The following is a 19302-nucleotide window of genomic DNA, read 5'->3' on the forward strand; positions in this document are numbered from 1 at the left end:
AATCGAACACCCCGGGGCGCAAGGTTGGCTAGCTGGACGCCCAACCGAACGAATCCCTACCGGGGCCCACGCAATCTGCGATCGCGTCCCAAAATCCCCGGATTAGAGGACGGTGCTGCCGGAGTCAGGCAGGCAGGCAGGAAGGGATGGACGTAACGGGTTCGGCGGGGAAAGCACAGAACCTGGACAGGGCTATACGACGCGTACGTTTTCCGACGGTGCAGATCGGGAGAATGGTGGAATGAATAAATGACCAACAAGAAACAACCTGCAGGAGGTAGAGGACCATAGCAAACTGTTCTAGGAAAAAAGAAACACAAAACAATATAGAACGTTAGACAAGAGGTTAGAATTGGGAAATGAAACGGTAGCGCACGCTTTCCCTAGTTCTGTCCCCCCCCCCTTTTCCCGCGTGATAGCCTCGGGAACATTACATCCCCCCTTTTTTTTCCCTGTTGTTTTCCAGAGAATTGCTTCAATTTTCTCTTCAGTTACCTATCTAGGTGTGTCGTTTGCTTCTTTATTCGATACTTTCGGTTCTGTGGCAGTATCTAGAAGTTGTAAGTGCGAAGTGCGCTGAAGAGGAAATTGCGAGAACAGAAAAACGAGAAGGCGCACCTGTGCCGTAGCTTCAGAGGGGCTTGCAATCGCCATGGACTGAGCTCTCAGTCTACGCGTTCCTTTTGACTTTTCAGATTGTGCAAGCTTTCAGTTATCTTGCTGTTAAACTATCGCTTTCGTTCGCGCTGTTTCTCTTTTTGTTTCTTTATGGACTAGCAATAACACTAAGAACGAAGGCGTTAGAAAAGTATTGCCGAAATATGAGGTGAAGGAAGATGAGAAAGCGAAAGAGCCGACTCCAATTTCTGTGCCACGAGATCGGGCAGAAATGGCACGACAACACACCGAAGCGAGAAGCACAGAGAAGAAACAGCGTAAGTTCTGGATAAGGAGTGGGAATGCAAGGTGCACTATGAAAGCAGCAAGAAGTAGAATATTGCGACGCAATGGAACATCTAAGCACTCGTCCACATTATCCCCACCCTCAAACCTGCTCTCTTCTTTAAAACCGCCCCCCCACCTCCCCCCCAAAAAAGAAGAAAAGATTGCGGCGGGCGCACACACAACTAAGTGCGCTTATAAGAGACTCAAATGTTTACAACTGTACTATAACGAAAGCATCCAACGAAAAAAAAAAGAAGAAGAAAGCATGACCAGAAATTAGCAGCACTAAATAGTATGGGGGCGCTCGGTGGCTGTGAGCGCGTAGAAGACGACGACGATCGCGTGTGCGCTCGTGTCACGCGTCAGCTGCTGGCAGCTGGCAGTTGCGGCCGAGGACCGATGCAGTAAAATGTGCCCCTTTGTGTCTCGGCCTCTTCTCTTAAGGGTTCAGGGCTAACCGCAGCCGCAAAACCCCACATCTGGCGCCAGATGTGGAGCCCAACGGGTAGGAGGACACTGCCCCGACATGTTCTGCCCGATCGACGTACGCCGGATACCACAAGCCCCTGACTTCGGCCCCCTGCACGGCGATATCGCCTTCGAGGAGCTATGGTCGCTGAAGCGGGCGTTCCTGGACATGGCCGCCTACGGAGTCTACGACCTCGTCCTCTTACTTCAGCCGGTCGAGACCCTGATGCGCCTCTGCCTTTCCGGCAGAATGACCCCTGACGAGCAGCGGCGTGCCTTCATCGGCCTGGAGCACCTCGGCGCTTACCTCGGCGTCCCGCTGCCCGCGCAGGCCATGGAGGCTGTGGCGCGCTCGTGCGGCGAGGTGGCACCTGGGGCTTACGACGAAGGCGGCGACGATGCGTGGGCTGACGAGGTCGGCGTCGAGGCTCGTGCAGCGGGCCGGCACCGCGGGACGGCCAGCGACGCGGTGGCGATGCATCGTCCGCCAGCGAGTGTGCAGCGACCAGGAACGGTGAGGCGAACACAGCGTTGGACGACGCGATTTCTGGGGACACGGCCGGTGACTGCGACGATATTGAAGCAGAGGTCAGGAAGCCCCGGTATGACGACAATGCGGCGGCCGTGAAGAAAAGAAAAGGAAGAGGACGAGAAAAAATCACAGCATATCCACGGAGTGAATGATGATGAGTGGGCGAAGCTGAGGAGGTTCATCGGTAAACCGTGAATAATAATAATAATAAGTTTATTTGCCATCTTTGTGAAATACAGATGGGGGATTGTAGAAAAAAAGCTGTCCCCGGACAGCTTGACTAGCCTACAACCCTTTGTATTTGGCAGTAAGGCAATATCACACATAAACACACATACATATGTACATACACTCTTACATATTTATACAAACACAAAGCCACACACACGCGCATATATACAGGGGCATAGTAGTGCTTTAACATATTTCAACTCACACTTTCATCTTAATAGGCAACGAAATCAAAGATGTCTAAACATTGCAACGTGAATCTATGTAGAAACCTCATACAACCTTTTAAGTTCTTTGAAGGAGGCCGTAAAAAGATCAAACTGTATTGATTTATAGCTGTTTAATAGTGTAGGTATTGTATATTGAAGCATTTGTTTTCCGTAGTTTGAACGTGGTGTTGGCACTAACCATTCCTCTAAGTGTCTGGTACTGTAACTTGGAGCTTTTCTTTGAAGTTGGGCAAGATTACCTAGGTTGTTTATGTTCCGATAATTATCTTGTTTGTATATGTGACTCAAACGATATTTACAAATTATGTGCAGGGATCACGCCCGAATTGTTAAAGAAAGTTATTGTCGATGCTGTGTAAGAAGCGTTGTACGCGTGGCGGAGATATTTTTTTTGTAACAGGAAAATACATTCTAGATTGGTGTGCGTTGTGGTACCCCATACTATTCTTCCGTGAATTCTGCCCAGTACATCATCACCGACGTGTGATCGGGCGCGTTTATACTAAAGGTTCGATGAGAGTTATGACGACTTGCAGCTCACTTTAATTTTACATGTACGCTGTGAATTTTCATTGTTTAGAAAACCATTGCTTTAGAAAACATCTGGCGTCTTTCGTCAGGCAGCTGGCGTCTTTTCGTTTTGCTTTTAGAAAACGTCTGGCGTCTTTCGTTGGTTTATTTCATCAATCAACGGCGTTTTGAACAAAATTTTTATTGTTTAATCACGCACAGGAGAAATCTCACCAGGCACTACCTTGGAGGTAAACAATGGCTGCTAATGGGTATGAGAGACAGAAGAAGTCGGCTTTTAGCTAACACTTACACTTCTACTTCTACTAACGTTTCCTACTGGAACATGCCAATGGCTGCTAATGGGGAATGAGAGACAGAAGAATTCGGCTTTTAGTTTACGCGCACGCTGCGAATTTTTTATTGTTCAACAACGCACAGGAGAAACCTCCCACCGGCACCACCTTGGAGGTCAAGATCTGGTACTAGCGTTACGACTGGTTACGCACTACGAGGGACGAACGGGTGCCGCTTTAAGGAGCTTCGCCCCTAATAAGAGGAGGAACCGGAAGCAAAGGGACACGAGACTAACACCAGACGAATCGGAGTCCGGCACCGAGGTGGTTCGCACTCGTGACCTTGAGAGGGACAAGGCTGCCCTTGAAGCTGAGGTAGATCGTGTCAAGCAGGACACATCGCAGCATGCTACCCGCATCAGCCAGCTGGAATGTGAGTTGGCAAACATGACAGATGCGCATGATGGTCTCAAGCAGGAGCACGACGTCTACAAAGCCAAGGCCACCACCATGATTAATGAAAAGGACAGCCACATTTCTGGCCTGAAGGACAAGATCCGTACTCTGGAGAAACATCTCGAACAGCAGCTGTACGAGTCGCGGCATTTCTTCGAGGCCAAGACATCCTGGATTGACAAAATCCAGACCCTTGAAACTCAGATCTTCAACATGGACCGGAAGGTGGCCGAGGACTCGCTGGAGTACAGTCGCATGGAGAGGCTGCTTGCAGATGCTCAGACGTGCCTCAAGGATCAGCAGCATCAGTGTGCCAAGTTCGAGGAGCAATTGCTGGAGCGGCACACTCAACTGGCAAACATGCGGCGCAGCCATGAAGAAGAGCTGCAGCGGCAACGCGCACTCCAGGACTCCCAGCTGGACGAGCTACGGGTGCAAGCGGCTGTTCTCCGTGCGCAGCTCGCCCAGGCCCAACAGGACCGCGACCGAGAGGCCAGTCAAGCGCAGACATTAATTGTGAAGCTGAACCAGAAGGAGGCAGACTGCAAGAAGAACCAGGAGCAGATCCAGGGGCTCGAGGAGGACCAGAGGACTTTGTTGGCAAAGGTCTTCGAGCTAGAGAAGGAGCTCAGTCTGGCGTCGGACACTGAGACAATCCTCAAGCACGGTCTGAAGAGGAGTGAGGCTGAACTAGAGACCATGCAGGAAGAGCTTGCAAAGCTGAACCAGGTGCTGGCTTCGGCTGAGATCGAGAACAAGCGGCTGATGGAGGAGCTTGAGGCGAGACAGCAGCAAGCGCATAAACAATCCAGGCTGGAAGAGGTGACGCAGCTGCAGGAATCCCTGGAGAGGGTGGCAGGACAGGTGGACCCGTTCGAGGAGGAACCTGCTACCCACGTGAGTAACTGCACCAGTGTGTCTGACCTGCAGCGCAACATCTGCGAGGGAGACGTGAGCGCCGGAGGCATATGCAGTCGGAGCTTCGTTGGGGACGTCACGCTTGCGTGGCTGCCGAGGTCACCTGCGTTCAATGACTCCTACCTGGAGGAGTGGCCGCCACCCGCACATGAATGGTCTGGTGGGCAACAACCTCAACGACATACGACAACAACGGCTTATGACTCGCTAGGGCCGGTGCTGCACCAGGAGCATCGGAATTCCGTCATGCTCTCGACCGTGGTCATGTTGACGAACGTGGTCGTCAACCTGAGAGAGTCCGGTGCGCCTCTGTCTTCGGGCGGCGACAGAGTTGCCTCCGCTGCGTGCGTCAGCAGTTCCCGCGTCCGGCAGCCCATGAGGTCCCACAGAGAGTTGTGGGCGGACAGCGCCGGCATGTGGTCATGTGTGCCACGCGCAGTCCGCCGTGGCCAAGGATAGCCAGGACACTTGCACGGGCTACCGTTGTGAAATTCGCGTACTTTTCGCTCACTTCTTTCCGAGGGGAGGGGGCAGTATGGGGGCGCTCGGCGGCTGTGAGCGCGTAGAAGACGACGACGATCGCGTGTGCGCTCGTGTCACGCGTCAGCTGCTGGCAGCGGGCAGTTGCGGCCGAGGCTCGATGCAGTAAAGATGTGCCCCTTTGTGTCTCGGCCTCATCTCTTAAGGGTTCAGGGCTAACCGCAGCCGCAAAACCCCACAATATGTAACCATGTACAACCATCATGAGTAATGATGGCTGTGGTTACTTCTGAGAAAGAGCGCGATATAGAAGGACTGGGATAGTTACAACATGGACGCTTCCATGTATACAAGCCTATATCACACATTTCGTTTTCCGCACCGTCTTCCACTGCAAGATACAGTGGAAGTCTGGGAACCTTTCGCGATTGTTCAGTTTCGCCAGCTGTGCACGTGGGTCACGTGCGACGTTGCATACCCATTGATTCGTCAAAGTAATGACTCTATACGTTGTAGCATTCTCTCAGGATTTCGGGCACCCTGACGCGATTGCGTACGCCTCAAGTTTTCTTTTATATATTCGCGAAGGCGAATCATGTCACCATCACTATCCTTACAAAAAGCGAACGTGCGGATTCAAGTACCAAAAACTACCATAATATCTGGGGTTTTACGTGCCAAAACCACGATAGGATTGTGAGGCACACCGTAGTGGAGGGCTCCGGAAATATTGACCATCTGGTGGTTTTTAACATTCACTGGTGTCGCCAAGTGCACCGGGCTCTAGGATGTCGCCTCTATCGAAATTCAGCCACCGTGGCCGAGATCGAACCTGTGACTTTCGGGTCAGCAGCCGCGCACCTTAACCACTATACGCCCACGACGTACTAGCAACAACTATAGCGAAAAAGCTTGAAAAAGATTATTTGCTAGCGCACGTAGATGCGTTTGCTCTGAAGAACATTTGATCGCTGCGTTCTTGACCTGCCACAGGCTGCGCAACCTTCCTTGGACGACAGTGACTTCCATATGCGCAAGACATGGACGATGAAGTAACGTTATCGCAACATTCGATGTCATATCTTAGAGAGGAAGCTTGCAACACATAAAAAAAAGTAGATCTCGCCGCTTCAGTTGTACAAACCACGTCCAATAAATTTTAAATGGCCGACGTTTCTATGACACTGGGTGTGCACTTGACGCAAAGATCAAGCCCACAAATAGGAGGGTGTCGGGAAATTTCGACATTCCCTGCCACAGAAAGCCACTTGACGTATTTCCTGACAAGTTCACATTAAAGCGCTAATCTCTAACAGAGGGCCTTCAGGCGGCTAAGTAGCCACGATCTCGAAATCAAAAAGAAAGAGAGAAAAAGAAGAAGAAGCAACGGAAGGAAAGTCACCGCAAGATAGTCGGGCCGCGCGGCAACAGGCAGCGAACTATACAGCGAAAGAATGAACCCCGGCAAGTGAACGATACTCTCCCGCCGGTGAAACAAGAGACTACGGGGGCAGGAAATTGAATCTGGGATGGTTGCCATAGCTCTTAATACGACCGGGACAGTGAAGCTCCGACATAATAGGCGAAAAAAAAAAAGGAGGAAACCTGTGGGGCGTCTCCTCCTCCTCTTCTTCGGCGTGCGAATTTTTATTTTCTTTTACATGTCTGCTTCGCTTATGTCACCGGCTTTATTACCACTGCCTCCACGGCGAGCAGGACTGCCAAGTATGCCGGCTCAGTATTCCTCTATATTGGCGGCTTAATTTTCTCGCTATACCTCCCCCCCCCCACTTCTCCCGCCCCCTCTGCTTTCCTTTCACGCCCCAAACCCCTGAGGCGTTCACTCGCCGCGCACTTGACGGGCGAAAGTTGGGAAGGAGGGAGGAGCAGACATTCCTCGAGATTTACAAGAAGTTTTCTCGTACGTCGTGCAGAATGAGAACAAAAAGAAACTGAGGACAGAAAATAGGCTAGTAAGTTGAAAGGATGAAGAATAAGAATACAAGGGCACGGGCCAGGAATATGGCGAAAGAGGAGCGAGCTAGCAAAGGGGGTGGGTGGGGCGTAGTTTGAAATGTCTAACGTAGCGCGTATCTCCCACGGGAAGCCGGCGGGGCTCGCGTGCGTATTCGTGGAGGCGGAAAAAACTTGAAGGCTGCCAGATTGGGCTTTCGCTTTTGTAGTTTTCTACCTCTCACGCGAGCCCGTCCTTTCTGTTATTATTTTTTCTTTTTTGCTTCGCAGTCCACGAGCATAGACGGATGCGAAGATGTTTTATTTCTTTCAGAAACTGCGATACGTCCTCTTCATCTTGTCCAACACAACTTTTATTACACGTTTTATCATTATTATTTCTTGTTATGCACCCCGCGTGATGTCTCGCGTCCGTGTATGGCTGACACGCAACGAGGAAAAAAAAAACGAGAGGAGCGAGAGATGGATATTGAAATCTGAAGACGATTCGCCGCCAGACGGAGCTCTTTCGTGAACGTCGAAAGTGGTGCTAGGGAAATGACAGGTTATTTTGCTCTTGTGGAGCAAAAAATAACCGGACAAAAAAAAGGGAACATAAAGAATTGGGACAGCCGTACTTTTATACGAGGTGCTGCGAGTACTGTTTTCGGAGAAAACGGGCGATATTGTGCTCGGAAGACGTTACTCGCGCTCAGCGACCACATCGCGCGAGAAAGAGAAAATGCGGGCTATATGTGACAAGGAAAATAAGTTTTAAATATATTCACAGCATATCCACGTGGTGAATGATGACCAGTGGGGCGAAGCTCCGGAGGGAATCATCGGTAAACCGTGAATCTTCTGTGTAACGCCCCATCAATCATCATATAAAGAGTGAGAAACACTGTGTGTATATTACAAATATCAAACTTTTATTTTTCTTAATTAGATGATGCTTGGGTTGCGTTGTCTCTTCATTATCATGGCTTTGTGGTCCGTCAAATGAAGGGATAGCAGTTCCTGTACGGGTTGCAACTGTAAATTTGAAAATACCAGGTCTATACACGTCCCTCGGATGGTCCACGATCGGTCCGACGGATCTCGCTACTTGTCGTGGTGAAGGGAGTCGGTCTGGGTCCGGTGATTTTCCGAGGTACACCAAGATATATCTGCGGAAAGGACAATTCTTCGGCATACTCATCAAAGTGTAGAAGGATGGGGGTCTGTCCTTCACCGGGTGCCACGTGGAGGCTATGCGTACCCTCGATTAGGCCTAGTTTAGCCGTGGTTACTGCCGCCATTTCATCGCCGCTAGTAACGCCGCCATTAGCACCATCGTCAAAGAGCATAGTATGAGTCATGGTGTTGAGTGCAATCACTGCCTGCATCGGATCTTCCAGGTCGGTAACCTCCGGTGCAGGCTCGATCTCGTCGTCATCCACGTCACCGTCATCGTCCATGTGCACGTGGCGATTCCAATCCATTTTGATATTGAGGTACTTGTATAGCGGAGACTGCTCCGGGTGTTTGAGCCACTCGTGCACGTGACGTTTCTTCACGAGTCCCTTCTTATACGATGGTTTACAAACGAGCCGGCGTTTGAGATGAACGTCGATGGCCGCATCGTCTGGAACGTTCCTCGGTAGGCACTGAACCGTGTTGGGGACGTTTATCGGAACGTTCACCACTTGCCCCTTGACGCCGTATTGACCGCTGCCGCGCGTCAAACGCCTGATGCTTATGAACGGTAAGCGAGGAGCGATCAGGCGTTCTTCGACGGGGTTGAGCAGGGGCAAGTGCTCGGGTTTTGCCCGGTATCTGTAGTCATACGTGACGCTCATCGGAGGCACCTTCCCCGCCACCAACGAATCTTGTACTCACTGTGATCGCTGATGGCGGGGAACTCGCGCTGCAACACGGCGATGGCATTGGCGCGAGCCTGGTCCTTCTTGATGGAAGATATTGTGACTAGATTGTTCGAGAACCACAATCTGTCGCACACACCACAACTATGGCCGAAACTGTTGTCAAGGAAGTCTCGCTGGAAGTGCGCGTCGGCGCCTTCGGGCAAAGCCCGCCTGATGCGATTTGCAGCCACCTCACGTGCTCGCACATCCTCGGGCTCTGCCTGCCGGTACGCGCGCTTTCTCGCCGCTTCACTGTCCTTCACATTTTGAAGATCCGATTCGCACCGCAGCCGCGCATCTTCGGTCTCGCGGGCTCGAACGGCGGGGTCTTCGCGCCGCAGCCGTGCAGCTTGTCGAGCAGCTTCGGCCTCGCGGGCTCAAACGGCGGGGTCTTCTCGGCGCAGCCGTGCAGCTTGTCGAGCAGCTTCGGCCTCGCGGGCTCGAACGGCGGAATCTGCTTCGCGGCGTCGACGTGGAGCTTCGGCCTCGCGGGCTCTCACCTCAGGATTCTGTCTGCGAGCGCGCGCTGCCGCCGCCTTCCGTACCCTCCGTTCCGCAGCCTTGTCTTCCATCCGGCGACTTCGAGCGAAAGAGAAAGCGCGCCAAAAGGGAGCCTCATGGCGCGTTACTTCTGAAATGTTGTCTTCGGGCGTCGTTGAAAACACGAGACGTACGCGTAGTAAAGAAGAAAGAACGCCACACAGACGAACGCGCACGACAGTCGCACTCGTCAACGTCGTCTTCTTCTTCTACTGCATACCAGAACGCGCGCTTCTCACGAACTAGAGGTGGCTACTAAAAACAAACAAACAAACAAACAAACAAACAAACAAACAAACAAACAAACAAACAAACAAACGGAGGATGGACAGACCCACGGCATAAGGAGCTTCGCCCCTAAAAGATTAAATTGTATGCAGAGAGCGAAAAAAAAATTGAGGGGTCTGGCGCAACTCGGAATGCGCTTCGCGGATCTGTGCATATAGGTTTCAAAGAGTATGAAACTGAATTGCAAAAGCACCCGTATGCTTTGTGTTTGGCGTCGACACACTGAAGTTTGTGCTATGCGTATAGATGCGACTGTTACGGCGGTGTGCGTTGTTTTGATGGAGTGCTGGCGCTGTAACGTGCTGATTTTGCGAGCCTTAAGCCATGCAGTAATGTCACGTGACCAATCTGATTTGACGACGTATTACGCACTGTGGAGGAGAAAACGAACGGCTTACAGTGCACGAAATTAGCCAGAAACTCTTCCGAGAACATAGCCTTTAAATGAACCTTTCATCCTGCCGTATAGCTCTTGCTACCTATACACAGTCGTTCATGGAATTAGAAGGGTGAACACTGCACACAATTGTTTTCTTTCTTTCTGTCTCTGTAAGTTTTCTCTTTGCCGAACAGAACCTTCTCGCAACAGATTTCTAATGAAAACGGACAGCCGCAGCGCATTTCTGCAACGACCAAAACGCGAATTGCGTCGTAGCAAACGAATTGGAAAGACGATTTCTGCGACGACAACTATTGCCTGAGAGTACTGGACAATAAAAAATTTGCAGTGGATTAGCTCGGCTATGCCAGGATATACGTAGCGCTAGCAAAGGTTCAGCTGATTGTTCTTAGCTTTCCGGATTGTCTAGGATTATTAGCCTTCTTCTGTTCATTCTTCGTAGGCTGAACCGCTAATTGCCAGGCAACTACATCGGGATCCGATGAGATAAGCTTCTCGGCTCTTCTGCGCCGTCGAGCAGCATTTGCGCTCTCCTTCTCCATGGCGTTACCCACCTGCAAACGATAGTCAGAGGCGCTATGAAGCGGCCCCAGCGCAGTGTCAGACGGCGACTGCACAGCGAAGGCGAATGGCTGCGCGCGCGCCGGCGCCACTGTGTCTACGACGTCACTCCTCTCGAATGCGGCGCAGACCAGCAGCGGCGAGCAGCGCGCCACGGTGGCGGAGTCTGCGCGTGCGCCGGCGCCAGCGTGTCTTCCGCGCCTACGACGCCAGTCTCTCGCAGACCAGCAGTGGCGAGCCGCGCGCGGCGGTGGAGAGCGCGTGAGATGCCAGCTCCAGTGACCCAGCTGTGTGACATCACTGATCCTCGCGCATGCGCAGCACGGCTCATGACGCTCCACGCAAAATCGCTTCGGCTAGGTAAGCGTAGAACGCTACAATAAACAATCTGTTTTAGATATACAGCAATGCATGTTGTAGGCATATGCAGGCTTAGAAATCATCGTAACTGAATTCCTCAAGAAAACAGGTTCATTTAAAGTACAAGCTGTTTTACCACGATTAGTGTACGCAAACATGACTGTTGGGCGCTAGAACAACAGATGGAGAGAGAACCCTGAAAAACACACAGGGCGCTCTTTGTGTATGTGTGTTTCTTCTCTGCTTCTGTCGTTTCAGCACCCAAAGAAAGTTTATAAAATTGCACCAACTTGCTCAAGAATAAGTGCTATTAATGTGTAATATACGGAGCTTTCCATAAATACCCCGCACCATATCGGAATGCAATAAATTATGCTAGGGAAGCTTTCGTTTTCGTTTTAAAGGAATTAATTTTCTATTTAGTTATCTCTCATCGGTCGGACAGCCTCACAGTGGTAAGTGGGTGAGTCCTCGAGTTCGCCAAAGGAGCAGATCTCCAAAGTTCGGGTACACTGAATACGCAGATAAATGTGTTCGAAATAATACGATCGCACTGACTGCTGCTGCTTAACTTAGACTTAGCCCTTCAGAAATTGCTGGGGAGTGACAGAAACGCTAGGCACGAAAAATCAAGTTCAACGTGGCTGACATTTCGGCAAGTGAGTTAAGAAGCAGTTTTACCTTCTGTCGCTCGCTTGAGCGTAAACGCTTCAGGTGCCAGTGCCGCTTTGAACTACGTCTGGAAAAAGCACATGCATAGCTGTCACTCTGGATAACCAATCAGCGTCAAGCAGAAAGGGCGGTACTGCAAAAATAAGGAAGCGAAGAAAAGAACAGTAACCTTCGAATAAAACGTTTTAATCGCATCGACGTATCACTACAGGTAGGCGCCATCAGTTGAGTGAGGTCCAAATAAAGCCATGCGTAGGATCAAAGTAAGCTGTATCGCGTACGCCAAAGAGTATACGGCTCAATGAATAGCGACAGAGCGCGCTGTGTATAGACTATTGTACGGATGAGTTTCTGTGCCGCCATATTTGGGTGTTAGCACTGCCATCTTATATCTTGAACAAATAAACGAACAGTAGTATGGTGGGCGCACACACATGACAACGGCAGGGTTGGTGCATTCGACGTTTCCTGACCTTATCAATTCACGTCACATAATACAAGAGTAAGAAATCTTTCGTTTAAGGAGGGGGGGGGATAAAAGAATTTTCAAAAGAAAATGCGCGTTTTCAAATTTGAGTTGTTTTGGATTAGTGGTTCATTAATGAACACGCTCTTCAAGTTTGGCTGTTATTTGTGCAGCAGAAAAGAATAAAACGAATTATTTTCACGAGACGTTGGCACGCAATTGCTGTCGAAAGCGTCTGTGAAACGCTCTTTTCAAGATGCGGCTGCAAAGCGCACAAGAATCCCAACGCGATGTTAATTCCTGCGTTAGAACGTTTGTTTTTCGCATCTTTTAGTCGCGGAAGACCTTCTGCCGAGAGTGCACCAAAGGACAAACGAATAAATTAAAAAAAGGTACATTTTTAGCCGCGGAGACAGCAGTGTCGCTGGCAAACGGGCGCCGAAGCTCGAATTGGTGGACACATTTCATCGGGCCATCCACCGCTGGTTTCGAGCCAATTCTGAGTTACTCCCGCTGTGTTTTAGGGGCGAAGCTCCACTTAGTCTAACCTTGTCCGGCGTAAGGCGTAACCGGCAGTATACTACGACCCATCACCGATCCTTTGCAAACTGCCTACTACTTCGTCTTTGCAAACATCCCACAACGACCCATCACCGATCCATCACTTCAACGACCATAAAGTCGTTATAACGAACGGGAAACGGAAGCCACGTCTAGCTACCACTTACGATTAATAAAATTTCTTGTATTAATATATACAGTGTTCGCCACGTCTTTGATGATGTACTGGGCTATCGCTTTGATTACTGCTGGGCGAAACCACTGAAGATTTCACGGTGTAACCATGATTGCTTCAGGAGCTTCGCCCAAGCTCTTCATCATTCACCCGTGGATATGCTGTGAATTTTTTTGTGCTACTCGGCCCATCTATTCTTTCTCCTGCGAGTTCACTGCGATCGGCAGGTAGTCCGTTTTGTGACCAACACGTGTTGTGAGCAACATTCACAGCTCGAAAGCTGCTAAAAAATTGAAAACAATTGAACGCAATTGTCACAGAACCGCGTCGTGTTGAAGAAGGAGGCCCTACTTATTCAGCAGATCACATTGCTTAGTTTTTTGTGACCGTCGAAATAAATAGCATGTTGTGAAATCTTTGAGGTCATTTTTCCCAGTTTGCACTTTTGGGGAGAACGAGCCGGTTAGGAAAACTATAATTTTCAAACTACTTTGCCGATAGCTGCTTGCAAGGCTGTTTCTAGACTGAAATTGTGTCAGGAAGAATATAAGGTACTTTTCTGATCCCTAAGTACTTTATAACACACAAAAAAAATTTGAGATGTCTGGCATGCCGTGACAAGAAAAAAAAGATGATCTCCACCTTTAGAGTAATGGCAGTTTTACAGAAACGTCATAAAATATGTGACTGGCCTTGTCCTACACTGCAAACCATCTAGAATACATCCAATGGTAAAAAATTATTATATTTTCATTATTTTTGAGATGATAGTTTTGCGTAGTTGGCATACATGATTGATCATTTCAACAGCTATAGGTGTTTTCTTATTCCTGCTAGGGTGCTGAAATTTGGAATATGCTCTAATGCCAAGAAGATAAGCCATCCCTGAAAATTTCATCGAAATGGGTGCAGCATAGTTCAAAAGTTGCCTCTTCAGCCCCGCATCCTCCCTTACGAGCCCAAGCTGGCGGCGCCCGTGTGTCTTACGTAATATCGTCTATAAATGGCAAAGGAAAACTGCTACGTAATCTGGACCGCGAGATTTCTGGTTTCGATCTTATTGCTCCAGCGCTTCACATTAGAAAAACTGGCTTTGCGTTCACTATAGGAAGTACTCGAACAGTGCAGTAAATCTACATGGTTCGAAACTTCACATCTGTTAGTTGGCGCTTTTAGGTAGCTTGTTCTTGAGAAAAGTCAGGTTTAAAATTCTGTTTTCGTTAAAGGTAGTCGGTTCCATGGAGTGTAAGGTTGGTCAGTTCGAGCACTGCGAAGATTCAACAAAAAAATTCGTCTGTTTATATTAGACCACCAGGGTTACTGATGTACGAAATGATTTATAGCATATCATCATCATCATTATTCATCATCATCACACATGTCGCTGCTTTACCTGACCCAGCGCAATAAGTGGTTCGTCCAGGTCAATTTCTTTGGCTTTATCAATTAGAATATCGGCTATCCCTGCTTGCTGTCTGATCCATGCTGCTCTCTACCGACCTCTTAATGTTACGCGAAAAATACTCCGTTGCATCGCACGCTGCGTACTCCTTAACTTTTTTTTTTAGTTTCCTTGTTATTCTACAAGTTTCAGCCCCATGTGTTGGTATTCTGAGATTGATTCTTGGGAACCACATGCGTACAACTTCGCGAATACCGAGAACGGTTGCGGACATACCCCACGAAATATGCTTATTTTGAAAGGATTACCTGATCTTTCTTGAGCCGGAAACAAGCGCGTGTAAACCATCAACATCGCTCAGACTGCTGGAATGATCTCTCCCCGCTCGTTCCCTCACTCTCCCTTTTTCCTCCCTCGTGATTAATCGACGAAGCTTTTCCATCCATCTGAGCCATCGAAGCAAAAACATTATATGCGCTTAAACGGCTTTGGTTGGGTTCCCACGAAAAAATTATGTGTTCTCAATTTTGATGTGGGCGGCATACTTTGCGAGTTCAATGCATTTTTTGACGAGTTCAGGGTCTTAAAGGCGAACGCAATGATTTGTGTCTATCTTTCTTTTTGTTTCTTTCTTTCTTCTTAGTGTACCTGCCTGATTGCCCCATCTGTGTCCCATCTGTTTACAACACAAACAGTCCTGACATGTTCCCGCTTACGATTCGATAGCTCTAGAAAGTGACAACGTTCAATTCAGCCAGGCTTCCCTCAGCTGCCGTCGAAAGCGGGCTCCGCATTTCCAGTATGAGGGTGGTTGCAATCAGTCGACTGTTCCATCAAGTCAACGCCCGCACGAGTGTCCCAGCACCATTCACGCATTCGTAGAATTAACGCCACGGCAATGCCACTGCAATCCGTCAACCGTAAGGTCTGGAACGAAATGCCGCGGTGATTTCGATATTACAGTACATGCAGCCTGATACGCCTACAGGTGTTCTGGTTCTTCGCTATGCAGATGGTCACTATCTTCACAGCAACGTGAATGAAGCCACTACAGGTGACAAGAGTGTGAAACAAACGCATATCTAGTGGTACCTTAGCAGAGTGTCACCGCATGTGCAGTACTACAGTACAAAAAAAAAAAAAAAGATAGCCTTTTAACTCATTTCGGGGAGTCTTGACTTGCCACGTATATGACTCCCTTTAGAGAGTTACGACAACTCTCTTTTTGCAGGTCATTATACTCTCTTCGGAGAGTCGTGTGAACCACAAGAGAGTTAATGTGCCTCTTTAGAGAGAGTCATATACGTGGCAAGTAAAGACTCCCCAAAAGGAGTCACACATATTCTTCTTTTTTTCTTAGAGTGTATGTGCATCTAACTGTTGCATCCATTCTCGCTCATGCTAATCAACCTACGTAGTGCGACTTTTTATTTCGCATTAGACAACTGGTACGTGGCATTGGTTTCTTTCATGAGTCGCCGTTGAACTTCTGACATGCCGATGAGCCTTGACATATTGCAAGGTTTAGCGGGAAGGCTCGTAGCATGGTCTGTCATTTGACATCTAATGATGAAAACTTATATACCTCCATGCGACGTCTGAATGCGGCGAAAATGAAATAAGGGAGCAGACCGAGCACTGCAGTGCCCGTAATCATAACTGTACATGTGAATACCTTAAAATTTGTGAGCACCAGTCTCTAAATACTAATGAAAACAACTCCCCAATGTCTCGAACCTTCATGTGCGCCGTTTCACGAAGTGGAGAATCATCTATACAGGAAACCAACGCGCGCATTCAGGCAGATAAAAACCATACGACACTGTCAGTGGTTTACATTAGGCTGTATGCAGTAACTTATCTATAGGTTTGAGCCATCCTTTTCGTTGTTGAGGACAATCTTAGCAACATGAGGAAAAGTTCAAATATAATCCTTGCACCGTATAACAACTTCGTTGCGGCTTTCACTTGATTGTGCAGCCGTACTCGTTTCCTCCTCAAGCCTTAGGGAGACCTTCGTTGCGGATCAAGATTTACGCGTCAGAGCGGGCGCAGGAAAGAATATAAATAGGCGCAGAGCACGTTAATCTAAGGTGGAGTGATTGGCGGCGCGCCGAGCAGTTTCGGAAAGATCCTTCACTCCCCACATAATAATACCCAAGACCGATCTATCAAGCAACTCGGCGGCGATCTGTATCTCTGTCCCATCCATATAAACACGGGAGGCTCAGAAAAGCGAGGTCAGTCGGCGGGAACACAGTTTGCTTTGAACACACTCCTCCCGGGAAAGACGCGTAGTCTTTTACTTTGGTCCCGTTGGGGTGCCCACGTTGGGGACAACAAACAGGACTGGGATATGGGGGTTACACAACAGCCAGCGAAAACTGCAAGACGAGAGAACGTTTCGTTCTCAGCCAATAGCGGAGGCAACATGAGAAACAAAAAAGGAGATGAGCTTGGGAACGGGCAGCTATAGGGTTGCGGCCCCTCTCACACCAGTATATAATAGAGTGCTGGGAGAAAGAGAGAAAAAAAAACCACCAACAACGAATGGCTTGGTCAGGAGGGAACCCCAGAGTGAAGAGGGGAGCGGGTCCACTTGTGAGGTGGCCCATCCTTCGCCACTTATCATCTGGTTACCGAGGAGAACTTGCCGGCAGCAGCGTGCTCCGCTTTGCCGTAGACAGGCTGCGGGGACTTCTTATAAGCGGAGTCGATATCGACTAACCCGGCTCAGAAGTGCTGGCTTCCCACCCGAACCCCATTTTCTCTTTCATATGCCTCTCCCTCCCTCTCTCTCTCTCAGACGCACTCTTTTCATCACGCACGCTCTCTCCTCGCGTACGTGAGGCTTGCTCTCTTCCCCTGTATGCTTCCTATCGGGCTTCCTTTTTTGGTGACCTCTCTGTGGAAGTGCCCACGATCCAGCACTCCTTTTTCCTAAGCAGCTCCTTCCGAAGAAAGGGGGATTCCTTACATTTGTTTTTTAGTACGAGAGGGGAGAGAACGTCCTTGCATCCACACGCTCGCGTGCCTTGGTCTGGCCTACTTTCATAACCCGCCCCCTTTTGGCCCGCACACACTATGCCCCCCCCCCCCCCCCCCCGTACAGCTCGTGCCCATAAGCGTGTTCCCGGCGCGCTTATCTGGCAAGCGAGCATACCGAGTGCCTCCACAGCATCGGTGGGCCCTTCCGGTCTCTCGCGCCTCTCGGTATATTGGCACGGCCTCTCTCCTTCCCCGCCCGAGTCTTCGTCGTCGTCGTCTTCACTGCCCTGTGTATACCACCGCCGTCGCCTTGGGCATAGCGGGAGCGCGCTCTCTGCAGCCCGTTCGGCAATCGGGGCCGAGTTGAGTGGACAGTGTCCAGATAAATGTCTCCCCGGCGTGGCCATGGCGGCCCGAGCAATTAATCTCGGTCCCCGAAGACCGCCTCGGCAGCGCTCGCGAGCGGCAATGGAAGGCGACGCCTTGTCTCCACTTCTTTCGTTTTTTGTCTCCCCCTGTCTCTATTTCTGTTTCTTTGTCCGTTTCGATCTTGCAAGGCGCCAGCTATGGTTGAGTCGGAGATGCGCAGGAATACAGAAGGCGGAAAGAAGCAAAGGAACGGAGCACAGAAGACAGGGTTCCGGCAACATGTCGGGCAGCCAGTGGCGCCGACAGCTCCGCTGACTGGTGACGAGCAGCACCCGCCTTCGCCTTCTCCTTCTTCCGTTCCCTTGTGTTCAGTCCTGCGATTCAAGCCCTTCATTCCCGGCCACGCCAGAGACATGGCCGGGAACTGCGCACCCGACGGGAATGCGCGCACATACGAGCCACCGTTGGTTCCGACGCCACTAGGAGACCGCGTGGGCACCCTAATGAACGAGAGTCAGCCTGCAGCCTGCCCGCCTGTGGCCTTGCAGGCTCCTGACTAGGAAGAAATGCTTCGGTCGGCGTGCCTCCCATTCGCGTGGGTGCTCGTCGACTGTCGCTTGACCGCGCCTCGTATATGGCGCAGAGGGAGCAGCGAAGACGCCCCCCCCCCCCCCCCCGAGCTGTGTAGGTGCGTGACTGCGGCCTGCCACAGTACGTCAGGATTAGTGGCACCACGCGGCCTGACCATGCCAAATGATGCTTGCGTCCTCCAGGGAGCGTTGCCGACATCTGGCGCGCTCTCTCGCGAAAGAGGAGATATGTTGCCGGACCGTTTTGCTCAATGAAGAGATGTGACTGCGTCGCTCACCAAGAGCGGCGAAACGATATTGACGGGTGACGGGTAGCTTTGAAACCTGCCATACTTTTTCTTTTCCCAGGCCACTGTATTCCACCTCTCTTGCGATATTCGTTTGTCAAACGAATATTTTTCAAAATGTACGATTTACTTTTATTAAGTATTATAAGACTACGAAAATGCGACACTATATATATGTATACAGGCGTTCAATTATCTTCCGGATCGATAAGCTAGACAATAGCGAAGGAAACAAAAGCGGGCATTGAGTAGGTTCTATTATTCTGCGCGCTCTTATGTCCGTGCCGCGTAGAAACTTTCTCACAAGAGCGGTTCAATACAGCTGTAAATTGTTACAGAAAAGTTCTTTCTAATAGAGTACCTGTCCCCCACAGCTCAACGTTGAGTAACAAGAACACTATCAGGTGAGAGAAAGGACTAGTGCATGCCACTGCATTTACTTTGAGGGCAATTGTTAAGGCAGCCAGAATATATGATTAACCTCCAGTTCGAAGCACGATTACGTCACCTCGACATGCTCATGCCCTCGGTTTCGCAAGGGTCAAGCCCAATTTACGGCGAGAGGTGTTGCTAATGAATGTTACAGCAAACTACCGGAAGGTAACTAACTGTGAGGTTACGAAAACCGAATTGAAATTGGAGATGAAAAAATGCACAAAAGCCATAGACAGTCAATAGAGAACCGATTGAAAGGAACAATATACTACCTACTAGCGA

This window comes from Rhipicephalus sanguineus, chromosome 2 (assembly GCF_013339695.2).
Source record: "Rhipicephalus sanguineus isolate Rsan-2018 chromosome 2, BIME_Rsan_1.4, whole genome shotgun sequence".
In the NCBI taxonomy this organism is placed as follows: Eukaryota; Metazoa; Arthropoda; class Arachnida; order Ixodida; family Ixodidae; genus Rhipicephalus; species Rhipicephalus sanguineus.